At 33.0% G+C, this 19407-nt stretch overlaps 1 pseudogene across 1 annotated transcript in view; it reads left to right on the top strand.

The window, feature by feature from the left end:
• Positions 1-2238: 2238 nt before the first annotated feature.
• The window catches only part of LOC309662118 (short/branched chain specific acyl-CoA dehydrogenase, mitochondrial pseudogene), a 37703-nt pseudogene continuing 20534 nt past the window's right edge, over positions 2239-19407 (top strand). Inside the window, exon 1 of the transcript in view lies at positions 2239-19407. This exon is cut by the window's right edge and continues 20534 nt beyond it. The product of the transcript in view is annotated as a short/branched chain specific acyl-CoA dehydrogenase, mitochondrial pseudogene (transcript).

The raw sequence follows: 19407 nt of genomic DNA, 5'->3' as shown, positions 1-19407 counted from the left end.
TAATGTCTCTAAATGTATCTATATATGTAATGTAATCACAATACAAATATTAGAACAATATTTTTTAAGAGATGGAAAAATGCTCTAAAATGTGTAATGAATATAGCTAGGAAATTTTATCTAGAGAAAAATTGAATAATTGTAAAGAATTGGTCTCGTGTACTATCCAAAATACCTGGCTTGGGCTTTAGCATTCTGAGTAGACACAGGAACTAAACCATAAAACTAGAACAGAGTTCTGGACATTTCCTACCATGCTAAGTTTTAGTCCTCTAATTTTTGGATCACAAGAAAATCTAGAGGTCCTGAGAGAGGAAAAGGGAGCATATCAGGACTTGGAGTAGTGACCAACCAGTATAGAAGTATTGAAATTCAACATTTACACAAGTGGTTTAGATGTATAAGACAATAGCTATATACCAGCCCTGACTGTGGTTTTGGTGCCATATTTAAAACGCACAGGAGGAATTTGCTAAAATGTATAGAAACTTATCAAGTTATTTTAAGATGCATGATAAATATGGCTTCTTATAACCAGATGGATTATGAAATAACCAACTTCCTAATCAAACCCCCCCATCATTATAGTAATAATCGTGAATTCCAAAAGGATCAAAGAGTTACCTTGTTCATCAGCCACATACATTCAATCTATCATTTTAAATCTCTCTGTTGTACTCTCAGATTATATTTTTAATCCATGTTTTTAATCTAATTCACTTTCTCTTCACCTCCCCAATCAGCAAAATTCCAGTCAACCACCCATGAAAGCAACTTTTCTCTGCTTATCTTCTGCTGGTTTCATACTCCCTTCTCCATTTAGCACAGAATGACTTTATTTTAAAAATTTTAAATCATATTTCCTTACAAAAAATCCAGTAGATTTTTTCTTTCTCATGCTTAAAAGTCTAAATTCCATACCATAGAGATAAGGATCTTTATGATCTGGTCCCTGTTGAGCTTTCCCCTTCATCTCATGCTACCTTCTCATCATAATCTGGTCACACAGGTCACTATAGTCCGTCTTTGCATAGTTTGTTCATTCTGCATGGAAAACATTCCATCAAAGTGTAGCAAAGTGACTTTGTCTCATCTTCATATCTGTACTTAAATGTTATGCTCTCCAAGAGGCTGTCTCTGAACATTGCATGAAGGAGGGGCATACCTTTCATAATATTTGTGTATTTCCCCAATGGCATTCATCTCAATATGTACTTAACTTTTTTTTTAGGGGATCATTAATGTTTTAATGACTCTAAATTTTTCAGTTGAGTTATAGTTGACATGCAATAAACCATGTATATTTAAAGTGCACAATTTGATAAATGTTTGACATGTGTACATGCCAGTGAAACCATTACCACAGTCAAGACAGTAAACATGCACATCTCCCTCAAGAGTTCCACCATACCCCCTTGTAATCCCTCCCTCCTGCATCCGCCACCCCCGGGCAACTATGACCTGCTGTCTGTGACTCCATCAGTTTGTGTTTTATAGAATTTTGTGCAACTGGAATTTTATAGTATATATTTATATTTTTTCCAGCCTGGCTCAGCAACAAAGAGCCAGAGCTAGGGATACACACAGCAACATGGATGAGTCCCAAAATAAATATAGCACTTACTTCATACGTTCATGTCTTTTGTATTTATTTGTCTGTGTCCCAAACTGGAATACTAACTGTTGACTGGTAATAATATGTTTAGATTCAAATAAATGAACAAGATAGGGAATAGCTTGGTCAAAGATTGTTTACAGAAGGAAATGTTACCTATTCTGCTTGCTACCTTTTATGCTTAAAATTATGAAAGGTTATAAAATGAGACCATAACTATGAACTTATTCATCAGTAATGTACCTGGGTACAAAAAATATGATCAGAAAATGAAATATTTGAGATTCCAGTATACTAAATGAGTTTGTATGTTTCCAGTATGAGTACTAGATGGTAGACTGCTAAGCATTGCCATGTTTTATAATGAATATAAGTAGATACCTATATTTTTATATATATGCTCCAATTCAAGTTGAGAAACATGTGTAAACAGTTATGAGAAAAGTAATTTCACATGACTGGTTTTGGATTCAACTCTAACTTTGATGACCATTATATACTGGACCAAAAAATAAAATGGTTATTTGATGGAATTGGAATGACCTAAATTACACAGAATCTGGAAGAGTTCAGTCCTTGAAAGAAGTGAACTGCAGAGGGTGAAGTCCACATTTATGTGGCTTGACCCCTAACACCACTCTCCAGTTGATTAGCAAGGGGTGGTAAGAGCTCTCTGGGAAATCTTCATTGTCACAGGCTTAAGGTGTCAGAGGGATTCAGAGCTGTCACTGGGGGGAGAAACCTGGAAAGGAAGGTGTCATATAATGTGAATACAAAAGCTCTGAGTATAAAACCCCTCACATCCTTGGCTGGATGTGCATGTGCACAAGATACTCCGGTGAGCCCAGGGTAGAACAGCTGAGGTCCCACTCCCTGTGCTTTGACCTGGGACTCTTCCAGGCAATAAACTGAGACAGGCACTGGGCTCCCCTTGCTTATTTTCACGCTCTCAGTGATCCCTGCCTTGTGCTGCTTGTTACCTTGTTTCTAAAAACAATTTTTCCATATATTTTTCCTGGATTTTTAGTTATTTCCAGCAAGAATTGTTACTTCATTGTGGCTGGAAGTGGCAGTCCTCCACATTATGCCTTTAACATTGCATAAGAAAGAGTTTTAGGAAGTTTTTGAGTAAGTTTCATAATATTCTCCACCTATGTTATAGGTTATTTTAAAACTACATTCAACATATTATACATATACCAGGAGAGTTTATATCATGTAAGCAAAGAAGATGCATACTTTTACAAGATCAAAAGTAAAGTGATTCTTTTTATTCTTTTATATAAAAGTTTTGTTAAAATATGAACTTTTTACTTTTTGGAAACTAGTTTGGGATCATTTCCTAAGTAACACTTTTATATTCTTTTTACTGGAGCCAAACAAATCAATAAGTGGTTATTGTGTAGCATGAAAATTTATCTCTAATTCCCTTCCAAGTGACCTTGCCGAGGTTACGGACAAGAATTTACAGAGTACAAGCATACATGAAACTGGGACCATTGAATGGAATAAAACTGTTGACTATCAGGTTAAATTACAAAAATATATACGTAATAACCTGCCAAAAATGAGTCCAGTGATATTCTTGATGCCTAGGGGATACCTAAATTTTAACATATTTTCTCAGCCCTCAAAGTGAAATAGATTAGAAGGGAAAAAGTCAGAAAAAAGATTATAACATATTCATCTACCACTGGAAATAGATGGAATGAATAGTGCCTCCCCAGGTAGCCTGGAAGGTTCCCCTTTTACCTTTGTTTCTGAGCTGTTTGGAAAGTCCTGACTACCCAGCCAGGGATGCCTTTTGTTCTTTCAGCGTCTTGAAGTGAAAGCTCTGGAAGGCTCCCTTAGTTTCTATGGATTATCACAGAATTGAATGCCAAACATCAGAGACACTGGGAATGTGTTTAAGATACACGTTTCAGCTTCTAAGGAATCAGTGATTTCACTTGCTCTAACTAAAGAGTAAATCAAAGGCTTCACTATCACCTTCCAGGGATCAGCAATTCACAAGAGTCGTGGGCCTTGTCTCTCTCTGAAACATGCAGGAATCGTTCAAAAATTAATGAAAATAGACTGCATTGCCTCTGAGTTCCCTCTTCTGACAAACAGCATTTATTGGCTCTCCAGACCATTGTTCTAATTTTCTTTTGTTTTCTCTCCTTCTGGGAGGTTGTTTCACATCTTTCTTCCAATATTTCTACTAAGTATTAGTTACTGCCATCATACTTTTAACTTCCATTTTTTTTTTTGGTAAATAATTATTACAGCATTTTTTTCTTTTATTAGGGATACTCAAAAGGCTAAAAATATTACTGGTGATCTTTTAAGTGTGATTACTCCAGCTTTATCTAAGCTGTTTCCTTCAATTTACATTTGTTTCTTATTTTTCTTTTGTTTCTGCATTTAATTTTAGATAATTTTCTTAAGATATTTTCCTTAGATTATTTTTTTCTTAAATGTGTGGTGATCCTTATCACTTGTCAGGTTTCCTTGTCACTTTGTATTTGTGATAGAAAACTAAGAATCTGATTGAAAAAGACCATTCCCCATCAATCCAACACACACACACTCCATTAGAGTATCTTTATGAATTTTCTTTTGGGATCATCACATTTCAGAGAGGAGACTATTCCAATATCATATGTGGATTGTAGACCACCTGGTTACCAATTTTGTGCTTAGCACATGGGGAAAGTAAGTAGTGGTCTATACATTCTGTAAACATTCCTTTAATGTCCAGTCTGGGTCCTTCATTGTGCCTGATGTCCAGAAATATTTTCTCTCACCTTCTGCAGAGATTAAATCTCCAGACTTCTCCCAAGGGGTAGAGGAACATTCAGGGTTGTAGAATTAACCTGGTAGATACATTGGTCTTTTTCTTAAAAGACTGCCACATAATCCTATCATGCTTATTCCTCCATCACATCTCCCCACTCATATCTTCTTCAATCTTCTGACATATTTATGATATAAATTGGTTTTCTTTTTTGTTTGTTTTGTTTAGATTAGAGATTTTGGTTCAGGTAAGCCCAGTTTCCATTCATCTAACGTCAAACCAGATCTCAAGATACATACTGCTGTTCTTTCCTTTGTTATGTCTTTGTGGGAAATACCTTTAAAAACTCCATTATGGTCATTTTGGCGATTTGCAGACATAGTGGAACTTAATGTTCAATTCACTGATTTTAATCAGAAGTTTTACTTTTCTTAAGTACTTTTGATTTTCATGTTACACTAAGTAAAAATAACTCAAATTTGGTAAAAAAAAAAAAAAGTGTAACACCTTATAGCTATAGCATAACTACTACACATATGCATATAAAGGAATACATTATGAAAATGACTCTCAGACACACTATAAGCTCATCCAGCTATAAGAAGTCCGTGAAATGGAAGGTTAAATATAAAATTTCTTTCTTGTTATTCTTTTCATAGCATATTTTTAGCACAGTGGGTCAATTTGTAATAGTATCTTGCCAGCATATATTTAAAAATAAAAAGAACAATGTACTGAAATAGAAAATGGAGGTTTCCTATTTATTTTCCAAAAATATACAGTAGAAAACTTATTTTAAATGTGTTGTTATATTTTCACTGTTATTATTCTGAGACAATCATTACAAAGAGCCAAAGGATACATATATATTTCTGGAAGTTTACATTTTCTTTGTAAAGAATTGCCCGATTTTATGCTTACCATTTACTAGACACAGGCACTATATCCTGACTCTAGAAGAGAGAACTAATTTATTATTAATAGAGCTTTATACAAACAAGCATTCATGACATCAGTTTGCCCTTTTTAACTGTACCTCTGGGCACCATGTGAATCGTTTATGAGGTAGCTGTATGTCACATGATTGAAAAGATAGCAAATTTACAAAGCATACCACGGCATACACACACACACGCACACACACACACACACACACACACACACACACATTATATGAATTTCTTTTCATGAGAAGCAGTTCCTCATTTGGTATAAGAATAAATATTGCCCTATTAATTAGGAAAGGTTTTCCCAGTTAAATAGATTTGAGCCTAATAGCAGGGACATAATTAAATTGATACATCATGATTGGTTATAGATTGTATTAATGATAAAATACTATAAGAGTCTTAATCTTTAAAAACTGAAGAAAAATGCTAGCAAAATATCAGATTATCAGACCAGACTATCATATGTCATGGATATAATGGAAAAAATCTGGAAGTATTAAATCAGGCAAACCATTCTTACCAAATTTAGAACACTAAAACATATATCAGTGACTACTATCTTGCCTCACCACACAATGTTTATTACACCTGACATAGGAATGCACCCTGTGAAGGAACAGCCACGTGTTAATTGTTATAAAAGTTGACTAAATATTAAGAACATATTTTATTTTAGAATTTTGTTTCTTTTTAATTCTATTCATGAACTTCAGATGTTATATATACAAAGCAAGGCATGTAACAGAATGAATCACACTGCTAGACTTCAGAACTCTGCTCAGCTAAGTCTTAACGTCATATATTGTTCATAACGTAATCTGGCAAAATAAGATAATGGCAGTAGTAGATAACAGTAATTTAATACTCATTTCTGTCTGCTCTAAATGTGAGATATATTTGCTATACATGAAAATAATAGTTGTTTAGATTGACTAAATATATAAAGTCAATCTACATATCCTATTTCCCTCAGAAACTCTTTTTAAAATGTAATTTATCATTGCCAGTAAAAATAAATTTTGCTTATTAGATGTTTGCTGTCTTGAGAGAATATTACAATAATCATTTTTCTAGTTCTTTAGCAGGAGAATAATTTTAATGGAGACATCACAATAAAATGTCTCATGAAAAATTAGAGTGCATTGAAAAAATTAAACAACATTAATAATTCTTAAAATGAGCAAACAATGGCAGAACTATCTTCTAAATGATCCAATGTGAGGAACACTTTTTATGTCTAAGTATTTTCAGATGAATGCATGATACCGTTTATACTCTAAGTATTCATTGATTTAGAACGTACTTAATTTAATGGAAACAATATGAATTTACTTTGAAAAAAATGATTAATCACAGCTACCTCTACATATGAAAAATAGCAAAACAAATATCTGTAAGATTTTTCAGAATATAGACAAAATTTTACAAGTATATAGCTTAAAAGCATTATAGTAATTCAATGGTCCCCTCATTGTCCACTGCCCATAAAAGATGTCCCTTTCTTAGCCAATAAAAAATTCACATTTTTTGGAAAGCTTAATTGGCAATTAAAGTTTACTGGGATATTAAAATATGTAATTAATCAATATCACTAGATAATTTAATTAAGCCTATAATTAATACTTTTATATTTATTAGAAATACAATTCTTTAAAAGAAAAAATCATAGCAAATAAAACTATCTACATGCATTAACATATAGTAAAAAATATAAGGGCATTTTTAAGAGAAGTTTATTTTGCATCAACTTTAAGTGAGAGAGATTTGTTTGATTTCTAAATAACATTTCTGTTCAATTCAGCTTTTAAAATTGACACATTTTAAATATCTAAATTATGCATTAGGGCTTCATTGTTAAGATTGATCAAAAAAATTTGAGCAGGTCTATGATTTAGAAATGGTATTTAAATGTAAGTAATTTAAGTTTAATTCCTTAAGTTCTTAGAACATCTGAGTGATCTATAAAAAGAACCCATCATTTTGTTGTCAAAATGAGTGATTATGACTTTTCATTGTCAAGAACAAATGATTACAATTGTTTTAAACATGACTTTAACATTTTATAAGTACACACACATTACATTTTTGCAATTGTGTTGGCTAGGATGAGTCAGGTTTCTGGTTATTGTGAAATAAAAGTATAAAAAATATAAAATTTTATACTTTAACATTTTTATTATTCATCTACTTATAGAAACATAAATGATGCATTTATTTCTATTATAATTAAGTGTGACTATCTACAAATATTATTTCACTGAAGCCTTAGTAAAAGGGTCATTTTGATGGCATAACAAACAGTACCTAATACATGAAAGGGAGATTTCTTTGGTAATCAACAGGAATGTATTACTTAATAGATCTGCCAACTTTAGACCCGCCAATATGTCATGCTGTTACTCACATACCTCTTTTCCTCAAACCCTCTCTCCTGGCAGAGTAAAAAATTTCTCTGGTCTTTTCCAAGCAGATCTTCAACATTAGTCGGAACAATCATTCTCTATGCCTAAATAAAATGGAAAAAAATTCCGAATAACTGAGAATTCTAGAAGTCATGATAGTACTTTTTGAAACACTGTTTTATTTCCAAAGATTAGCAATGCGCTTAGGTCAATATATATGCACCACCTGGATAAAAAAAAAAAAGAATGAATCAATCAATGAATAAAAATTCTGCACACCTAAAATATTTTTCGGATTTCTATTTGAGAATAAAATAAGGCTCCGACCACCTTTTGAAGTTCTAGAAATGTAAGGCAGAGTAGAATTGAATAATGCATTGTGTATTTTAAATGTAAATTGCAGTTTTGCTTGCTTTATGCCACATTTTCAGTGGTTAACAAGAAGAGTTATTTCTAAGCCAATTTGTAAATACAAATATTCTCATAAAAATCAAGTCAAAGTTTTTAAACTTCAAGCTTTTTCAAAATTTATGGTGAAAATTAAAATGTGTTGCAATGTTTCTTAATGAGAATATGTAAGCAGCTCTTTGCAGGAAACCACCCTCAGCAGGAAACCCCTTTTCTCTTATTTTAGCAAAGCTATATTATAACTAACTTTAAACCAGGGACCCCCATGCTCTCCTTATCTCCGGCCCAAGAACACTTGTCAAATCTTTTGATCACACAATACCTTGCCTAACTTGTTGGTTCTTTACTTAGATCAAAGAAGTAGAAATGAAGAATAACTAACAGGTGACCAGATCTCTTCCCTAGCTTCCCCTTCAGTAATCTCCCGAACAAACTGTGTGAACAAGATAGCATCTAAAGAATGATCACAAGGAGTTGACAAGCCTGTATGCAGAGGGAGATGGCTACAAGTTTGATTCCCCTTTTCCCTTTAAAACTTTCATTGGCTGAGCAGAATCTTCAGAGCTGGTTTCTGGGGGGAAACAGAGAAGTCCACCTTCTCCCCAGATTGCTAGCACTCTGATTAAAAGCAACCTTCTTTTCTACCAACAACTGCCTCTCGGGTATTGATTTTTGAGTGGCAAGCAGCTGGACCTGAGTTTGGTGACATGGTGTCCAACGTGGGGCTGCACTCCTGCAGCATCCAGTTCTTCCAGGCTTCCTAGGTTGAAGCTGCCAGTTGTGGCACCATGCTGGGTTGGCCATGAAGAGCCAGCTGCTTATGGCTAGTCGGGCCAGAGTGGGGTATTATCAGGGAAGTCCCAGCAGCTGTCGAAACTGTTCGTTCCTGGGATGCTCCCTGTCTCTCCCCTGCTCAGCACCAGCTGCCAATTTTCACTTTCAGTTGGTGGAGATGGGAACGTGCATTTGGATGAACTGACAAGCTCCAGGACCAGGTTTTCCCATTGGAGCATGCCCAGGCAGCCTCCTTCTATGGCCAGTTGATTCTGATGTGCATCTGCCATTGAGAATCATTTGTGGGCACCAGGCACCACTTGGGTAAGGGGTGCTCTTTTGGGCCAGTTAGTTCTGACGTGCATATGCCATTGAGAGACATTTGTATTTAAGGGAGTGTCTGATTAGGGCCTCTACTGGTCAACCTATGATGGCTGTGCATGTGTACTTTGTGTTCTGTGTTGTGACTAAGTTTTTAAAGTGAAGCTATGAGACCTCTAGTTTTGTCTGTTTATATGTCAGTGTACACATTATACATATGCCATGTCTCTACCCCTGGAAAATATTATCAAAATTGAACTTATAAAAGAGCCCTATTTGATTGACTTAAAAATAAGCACTTACAAACTAAACTCTAAAAAATATAGGGGGAACTAGACAGAATGAGTTTCAGGTTCATGTGAACTGGGAAATATTCAATATTAAGTTAATACCTGGTATTAAACTTAGTTTCTTGATCTAATTAATACGGACATGTCTTTAGAGTCATCAATATTAAATATAATACTTTTATTGTACTTAGGTTTAGTAGAAGTCAAATAAGATCTTTCTATATCTGTTACAAATTTGTCAGCAAGAAAAATAATTTGGTATGATGAAATTCTTATGAGTAAATTGAATGCAAATGAGATAAGAGCTTTCGGGATAAAATAATATGGATACAGAAAGTGATGGAAGGTTTGAGTTTGGTAACAAATATAATATTGCAAAAAGAGCCAAAAAGCCTGATTGATTATTCCCCACATGTTTTACTTTGTTTTTTTTTTCAAAACATTAAAAGCACAGAAATTAATATTATAGACACAAGTTGTAAACAACACTCAAAATTAATGTGTATTTTTCCCCTGCTCCATCCCCCATCAGATATTTCCAGGAAAAAAAAAAAAAGATATGTATTGTTCCAATGCATAGTTCTGTATATTGAATATATGTATAGCCATAAACTTTATGATGATACTTTTTTATGAACATTTGTAATTCACATAAGTTCTATCCTATTATCCTGCCTCATAGAAATTTGCTGTTTTCATTTAACATAATGAAAACACATCCATGTTGATACTTGTAGATCAAGGAATTTTTCTCTTTTTGCTCCACAGAATCTCATTATATGATTATGAGGAACTCTTCCTTTGATTTTTTTTTTTTTAATAAATTGCTTGTCATAATTTTACACTGATTGATTTTATACCCATTTTTATACTCATTCATCTTTTGCTTATTTGAACATTTAGAATGTCTTTTGTTTCACAAAATATTTTTAATATGGTAAAATTTATCAGTTCTTTAATATACTTGCTTTTTTGCTTTTTAAGATATATATCCATATACCAAGAAAAGAAATTTTTCTCTAAGTTTTAACTGTTATCATGTTTATATAATTCTGAGTGATTTGATATCTAATGTGTTCTTTTCATATATTTAGTTTTTCTAACTTTTGGAAAATTTACTAAGTAATCCTTTCTTGTTTATTTATAAGGCTTCCTCTCTCAAATTACAGCAAAATATATGTATATTTTGTCCTCCGACTCTGTAGTCTAGTCCACTAATCTATTTCCATAATTTTGTATAAAACTACTAGATTTTAATTAGTATATTTTATAATATGTCTTGATTTCTAGGCAATGTGAAAAATTGCCTTCCATTCTTTGTGTTTCTCATAAGAGACTTAGCTTTGAAGACCATTTTTTATAACGCTATTGTGTTTTGTTTTGCTTCAAATGAAAATCTCCTATGTCTTTCAATCATGCTTTTCAATTTTCTTTCAATCGTGTTTTGTGTAATTTTTGTTATATTCATTCTTAAATATTTTTTAATTTTGTTGCTATTTTAAGTGATGTCTCTACAGTCTTACTTTATTTTGGAATAAGTTATTATTGTTTTTCTTGTATTACTACTTCCTTCTCCCCTCCTTTTCTTCCTTCTTATCCTTGCTCTATCTCTCTCTCCCTCTGTCTTTCTCTCATCTTACTGCCTCTGAGATTCAATAGTGTAGTGATGGTGGGCAAATTGTCTTGGTGGCAATATTCTTGTGATTGGGATCTCTCTTTTTTTCTTCCTACTTCATCTCACTCAACTCCACACCAAGAGAGTTTACTGTGTTTTAAGAGCTCATGTAATTATATTGGACTCATCTTGATAATCTGTGATCTTCTCCCTATTTTAAGAACCTTAACCTTAATCTCAACTGCAAATTTTCTTTTGCCATGTAAGGTAACATATTCACAGCTTCCAGTGATTAGGGTATTGACAGTTCTAAGGGGAATTCTGCCCACTGCACATAGCATAAGAGAGGGAATCATAGCTCTTGACTCACAATATAAGGTACAGAAGTTTATACTTGAATGTTTCATAAGAAATTGATAAGGATATGAAAAAATAATATTACAACACTTAAATAACACTATTGTGAAAGACATTGTTGAAAACATTTCATTTTTAGAAATTATTATTGTGTGAAGTATGATTGGTGTCCCAGTTTTATACATGAGTAAACTGAGGCACAGAGTAATTAACATGTACAGCACTAAAAAGGAAGAAAGAGAGAGAAGGAAGGAAGGGAGAAAGAAAGGAAGGGAGGGAAGAGGAAGGGAGAAAAAGAGAGAAAGAGAGAAAGAAAGAAAGAAAAAGAAAAAAGAAAGAAAGGAAGGAAGAAAGAAAGAAAAAGTTGGTTTTGATTTTGCTGAAAGATGACAAAAATAAATTGTTTCATAAACTGTATGGTTCAGCTCTTTAGTATTTGTCTACCTTCAAGAGACAATAGGTCTCAAATTGATATAATTTCTCTAGCAAGGTTACATTTATAATCTCCAGTACTATTCATTTTCATCTATACTGGGTTGCAGACAATTCCCTTTCACCAATGATGCTTATCAATAAAACAGGCAGATGTGGAAGAAATAGCTGTCTTAAATTGGAGGAAACTGTCTCGAAGGATTATTTTTCACATGCATGAGTCCTCAAAAGACTGTGCAAGATCATTCTGAATGACAGGAGACATCCTATCAGTACAAAATATCACAAAAGCCATGATAAAAACTTTGTGCTACAGCAGACTACTGCACTTGAATTAGGTATACAGTGTATCAGAGGGGGAAAAACATTATTTAAATATTATATAATTCTTGACTAACTAGATTATTTTTAAAACATGAATTCATTACAAAAGTGGAAAATTAGCATAGGAATTTCTAAAGCAATATCTTTTGAGAATGCAAAGCTAGCCTTTCTTGACTTATATTTTCCAATTTTTCTATCAATGATTCATAGTTGAATTTATTCCTCCATTGCTTTACAAAGGAATAAATATTAGATAGGAAATTCTCACCATATTTCTTGGTATATGGTATCTAATTTTTCCTTTAATGCTTTTTGGGTCAAAATTAAATTTAACCCTCTAGATGTTTATATGTTATTTAGAATGCCTTCCTCTCACTGTTTGAATTCATTATATATCTGTCTTCCTATCCAAATAGTAAGTTCTTTGGGAATAAGTGTTTTATTATCATTTGCAAAGTGCTGACACACAGGAGCCATTTAATACATGTTTGTTGGCTGACTGAATAAATCAATGGAAATTTATTACCTTCTCTATTATGAAGAGAAAATGAGACAGAATGAGCAGTTGAGTAGAACAATATTTGGATAAGAAGGAAGTATGTCCAAAAGGAAATGGTCAACATTGCTAAATCCTACAAAAATGATTAAGGAGAACAAAGACCAAGAGGATATAGCTGCCAGATTATAATGAGAAAGAGTGTGAAAGCAAGGTAAAGAGAGAGCAGTAGTAGGTGTAAAAAGCAAAATAATATATCTTGTAGAAAATAGAAGTAAAAAACTTGTTATAGATACAGTGCACAGCAAGGGCAAATAAGTTTGTTTGTGAGGGAGGGACTTAGGTTAATGCAAAAGGAAGGAAATAGTACATATGCAGTCAGCATGGAAATAAATAGAGAGAACTTGTTAAATTTACTTTTATGGCAATTCTGTGACGTATTCTTATACTTTAATTATATTCTCTATAAAGTGGCATTCTCCTAATTAAATCAATAATTTTATAAAAATTGGCACTGCATATGTTTAAAAAGGAAGGAAAAAACATTTATAAATTAAATTTAGTGATCAATTTTTTGTTGTTTGTTTATTATACATCATTTCACAAAGCAATTCAGATGGTCAGCCACAGCTAATAAGGGCACATCATATTTCTCTTTATAAAATATTTTACATGAATGATATTTTGATCTAGTGAAAGGTTATCAATGTTAAAAGCAAGTAAAAGAAAACTATTTTGCAAACTGGAAGTCAGTTCAGGGCAGAAAATACATGTGGAACATATACTTTTTGATTGCAGACTCTATGGTAGGTAATATACTACAGAGGTGCCTAAGAATTCCTGTCCGGGATAAGCATATACTTTAATAAGAGAGACAAATGAATAAATGGGTCCACTCCAATATAGGCATTAAAATAAAAGCATGTATGGTGTGATATGATGACAAAGAGGGGAAGGGCATTTCAGAGAAGTTTTCTAGAGGTGTTGATAATTGATTGGAAGTGGGAGGAGATGAAGAATTACAGGATAGACCCTGGGTTACAGATTCAGGTACCTGGGATAAATTTTTGCCATTAAATTAACAGATATATGCCATTAAATATATATATGAAGTTTAAGTGACATCATAATAAGTATTCAGTTATAATTTGAACTGTATAAGCTTAAGACATCTTTGAGACATACAGACCTGACTTATAAGCAGGTAAATAGATGAGTTAGAAATGCAGGTTGAGGGCTAAAGAGAGGCATTGGGAATCATTAGCATACTGATGGAATATTCAGTCAGTAGAGTAAATTAAAACAAACAAAGAGAAAGAAAAAGAAGTACAGTGGACTAGTTTACAACTCCTTCGGAGATCCAGTGTTTAAGGGTCAAGTATAAAAGTGGATACAAAGGACTGGGGATGAAAAATCAGACAAAATAGTGTCATTAATCTAGAAGGAAAAAAGAGTTTAAAAACTGACCATTAAACAGCATTAGAGAGTCTCAGTAAAATATGCATGCAGGGATCCATGTTAGAAAAACAGCTTTAATAGAGTGGAAGAAATAGAAGCTGTGTTAATATATTTGAGGATGGGAAATGTATAGTAAAGCTATGAGTGACTGGATAATTTTTACAATACTTGGCTGAGAGAGAAGTCAAAAATCCCAGAAAACCTAAAAGAAAAATGTAGGGAGGCTATAAAGAGACAATTTAGACAAGAACCCCAAATGACACGTACGTAATGGATGCACTGAATGAATTGACTTTAATGGGGCGCAAATAAGAAATGGCTTTATTTTTATTCTACTCCTGTGTTCAGTTAGGCTCTGCCAGTTCTCTCACATCTACTCTTTGATGATCTCAGTGAATCCCAGAGATTTCCTTTTATTTTTGTTTTGCGATTGGTCTAATTTTGGTGATTGCTATTTATCTTCAGATATTATAAAGTCCTGTCCAGTACTCTGTCAAACTTTAATCTCACAGCAAATACAACAACTTATTTTATTCTGGGCTCCCAGTAGAAATGTGGCTTAGCATCCTTCCCAAGAGAAAGTATGGGAGCATGATTTATTCTTCTTTATACTCTTTCAGTCATCTTCCCTTCCCTACCCTGAAGCTTGTGTTTCTTACAGAGTTGTATGATGGGTGTAGTTAATAGAAAATGGGAAAAAGCATTTCATTTATGTGGTGTAAGTAGTAGTTCTTTCTGTGGATATTGATGCTCTTTCTGAACAGGAAATACAGTTTCCTGTGTGTTACAATTTGAGGGCTCATTCAGATAAGCCTGTAAGTTTCAGCAGATAATCAGCTATGTCTCCTCTCTTCATAGTCATGTCAGACTTCACCAAGGAGCTGTCTTGCAGACCCTGTGCAAGGCTTGCTTGAGTTGCCAGTAGCAAGAGCCCTGAGGGGTGGGATCACAAGAAGTCAACTTTCATGAAAATGCACTTCCCACATAAGGAATCTCTCTTTCTATGCCTTAATAAGGCCTCCCAAAAATGTAAATTGAAGAAGGGGATCCTAGAAAGAGCAACATTTAAATGCCTGTGATAGAGCTCTCATTGAAGTCTGAATTAAAGTAGCGGCAGTCTTATAAGGATTTTAAGGGATCATGTAAACTACATGATCCCTTAACCTCTCATCCCAACTTATAGAAGAGCCACTAGTGCAGGAATGGATGGAGGCGGTGAGAGAGAAGGAATAACGAGAGAGCAGCTTTTGCTTCTCTTCCTGCTGCAGGTTCTTGAGCTTAAGATCAAGTTTCAAACTGGATTTGGAAGCTTTGAATTGGATGTGAGATTGATATCTTAAATTGAACTAGACTGAAAGTTTTAATTCTTGAGAATGTACTTAAATTATCAAATGAGACATTTAATAACAGAAAGTGACTAGTGAGCTAAATACAGGATCAGACTGTTCAGTCAGCTAAAATCAGAGATCTCACTGGGTGTCAAGATTTCCTAAATAAATTCAAGGACATAGGCAAGCAAGAGGTGCAGGGAAGAAAAAGGAGGTCTGGGGAACTGAGGCTGTTCCCCAGGCCCCCACCTTTCCATGTCAGATATGCGCCTCTGGCACAGGAGAGATTAGGTTCCTAATGAGTTTGTAGAGTGCTTGCTTCACACAGCAAGAATTTCAATTATGACACATCTCCATTTTATATCAGAGATTGCATAGCTTACACAGAATTCTCCAGAGTATCAAGTCTCAGAGAATCTAAGTTCTACTTAGTGCAGGTTATTCTTAGGCAGAGTCATCCTATGAAGTGCATTTTAATGATAAGTTCTCTTCCCCTCAGCAGATATCATTTTTTTTTTCTATTTACTTGAGAATACATGTACAAGGAAACTAGTCTGGTTGACCTGTTTTATGTATTTTTTCCTCTGGAGGTGCTCCCCCTGATTAACAGAATGAATGATATTCAGATAAGCTATTTTAGTTTCTCAACTGGAAAGCTCTGAAATCGTCCCATGATGTCATTAAAAGGAAAAAAAATTACCAAATAGAGCATGTTTGAAGTTAGAACTCAATGTGATAAAATTAAAAAGTATCAAGAGATGATAAGCATTCAAGGAAATATTATTTAAATTGAGCTGTCACTTCACATCCAGAAAAAAATGGCAAAAAGTTATATAATGTCAAATATTGGATGGATGTTAATAAAATATGACCCAGAAATCCCACTTGGCAATATACATTCCAGAAAACATCTAATGCTGATTCATGAGAGGATAGGTGTGAGAATGTTCAATGTAACATCATTTGTGGTAGTAGGGAGTAGGAGCTAGCCTAGATGCCCATCTCTGAATGACTGGTTAAAGAAATGTGGTAAATATCACCATAGAATTCTATACAACAGTTGGAAGCAACAAGCTAGATGTAATTAGCAACAAGCTACACATTCACAACATAGTGTTGAATGAATAACAAGGGCAGAATAGCAAAATGCCATTCCCATATACTTAACATGTGTAATATACACATAAAACAGCAGTATGCATTTTGCAAGGGCACATCGTTTTTCAAATATATACATATGTGTTTAAGTAAATGCCAATGGGGATCAGAGTATCCATGGATATAAAAGGAATACAATTAATATTAAATATTAAAACAAGAGGGGCATTCTACTGATGGTGATAAAGTGCTTTACACTAATGAAAATGGTTACTCAATCTTTTATACCTGTGGTCTAAAAATAAATTTAGGGAGGAAGAGGAAGAGAACAATAAGATAGTCTATTCCAAAGTGTAGATGGTGAACCTGAGAACGGTTTTATTTTTGGAGTGTAGATATAATTGTTACTGTTTTGTTTTGTTTTCCTAAGGATGGGAAATATAATGACATGTTTAGAATGAAAGAAATGGACCAGTAGGGAAAGCAGTCACAGCGTAGAAAGTTTCTCAGAGAGCTAAAGTAAGTAAAAAGCTAATGATTGGACATACGAAAATGGAAACCCCAAAATTCTGACTGCAAATTCAGTATTTTTTCTAGCATATTTGTAATTTTGTCCATGAAAATGTAAAATCATTCAATCTATTAGATACATAGAATTATCTCATGTTCAATCCTGATCTGTTTATAAAGTATCAATTTCTGTGTTTATTTTCACTTATTGTACAAGTTGAAATGTTTACTCAAATATGCTTTTAACATGTACATCAGGCTAATGTTATGTCTATGCTGTGAAAACTCTGGAAAACAGTATAGGTATATTGAAAAGTTGTATCGGATTTAAGGTTAGACATCTTTGGCAAAAATTTACATTGGAGTCACCATATTTCAAATTATTTTTATGATATGTACTGACTTCTACTCAATTACGGCACTTATTTTTATTTTTATAGTTAACTCACTGTATACATTAGACATTTTACAAACAGTTAAACAGAATTATAAAACCAGTATTAATAATTGCATGTGCTTTAATTTCTTTTATATTACTTAGCAATTTAGAAATATTATGTCTTCTTAATTCAATAAAGGCTAATTCTTGGTAGCATTTACTATTACGAAGTGCATAGTTTGATATTCTACAGTATGAGTAAGCCTATCTCCCGTGTCTAAACTCTCAGATATGAAATTTTATTTTTAAATGAAGACTATCCCATAAAATGTTCATATTTTTCCATAACTACACTATAATAATCCCTATAATTTCACATGTAATCTGTAGTCATTTTTCATAAATATACAATAATTATAATAGAAAATTCATCTATAATCTCAAATATCTATATTGACTTAAATATAAATTCTAAACCCCTTCTTACAATAAAAATTGAGTGATTAATCTTCATGTAGTCATAGTTCAACTCTGTAAATGAATATACAGGTAAGACTATCATCATTCCTAGAAAAACCTACAAGTAATCTTATTGGTGACATCCAAACATGTTTTAAGAAATTCTCCTTTCTTAGTATGACAAATGTGGTATAAAGATGATGAGTTTACTACAATGTATCTTTCCTTCCTTTCTTCCATCTTCTCTAGTTTTAGTTTTCTTTTTTTTTATGATTAAAACTGCTAACTGCTTAATGAGTGATCAGAAGCAATGATATAAGAAATGAAGAGAGCAATAATGGTCAGAGAAGAAAATTATTTAAAGAAAAGTAGCATCATGTAAAGTTACTTTATCACTGACTGGGTAAGAAGTGGACTTCTACTAAAAAAAAAAAAAAAAAAAGAAGTGGGGGAAACAAAAGAGGTTTGATAAATGGATGCAATCAACTACAGATCAACGACCACAAGGATCTGACTTGTTCACTTATGAGCTTCTGAGAAACACTTAATCTCAATGAAGCCTGCTGGGTTTTTCTTTGCTTTTGGTCAAATCTTCATATAATTTATTCTTTCCTTGAACACAACTAGTAAAAGTGAACAAGAATACATATTAACCATTTAATAAAGAGTTTCCAGAAACACACACACAGGTAAACACTTCTTTTTTTCCTCATTTTAATACAAGTATGTCATCATTGTACTTTTTTCTATATTAATGATTTTATATTTCTCCTATTCTAGTAATGAGTAAATGGAATATCCAGAAGCTATGAAATGAAAGGCATTGAGTTATATATCTCTTAGTTATTATTATGGTATCTTGAGCAAATCTCTTACCCTATGAAATGTAATATTCTTTAAATGGAAAACTAATTAAATATAATGTTCGTGAAAGCAGTTTGGGAGCAAAATGATATGGTGTTAAGAGTGTGAGAGACCTCCTTTTGTGTCTTTCTACATGTATGATGCACTGGGCAACTCGTTTTTTGTTGCTAAGTCTGAATTTCCTTGCATATAGTGATTATAATGCTTATAAGACTTGTGCAAAGTAAATGCTTTACACTTAGTACAGTGCCTGACATAAAATATAGCCAATAAATATAACTTTCTTTTCACCACCTGCCTATTAAAATAAAACATTTGTCATTACATTTTGCCAGTTTTGATTCTCTTTATTAAAATACTACTGAGTTTAACAATTACATTTAAAAGATTTTATATATTTGTTGTCAGGTTTCAGTATTAAACCTTAGGCTTTTAAAAAGATGTTTGGGCATAAAAGAAAATTTAAAAATCCAAAGTCATGGGCTTTATTTCTTACTATATTTCTTTTAATTTTAAAATTTAAAAAAATTAAGCAGTTGTTACTATAT

This window comes from Balaenoptera physalus (genome assembly GCF_965194825.1).
Source record: "Balaenoptera physalus genome assembly, chromosome: 5".
Lineage (NCBI taxonomy): Eukaryota > Metazoa > Chordata > Mammalia > Artiodactyla > Balaenopteridae > Balaenoptera > Balaenoptera physalus.
Note: the sequence above shows the minus strand (reverse complement) of the source record. Positions and strands in the feature narration are given on the sequence as shown.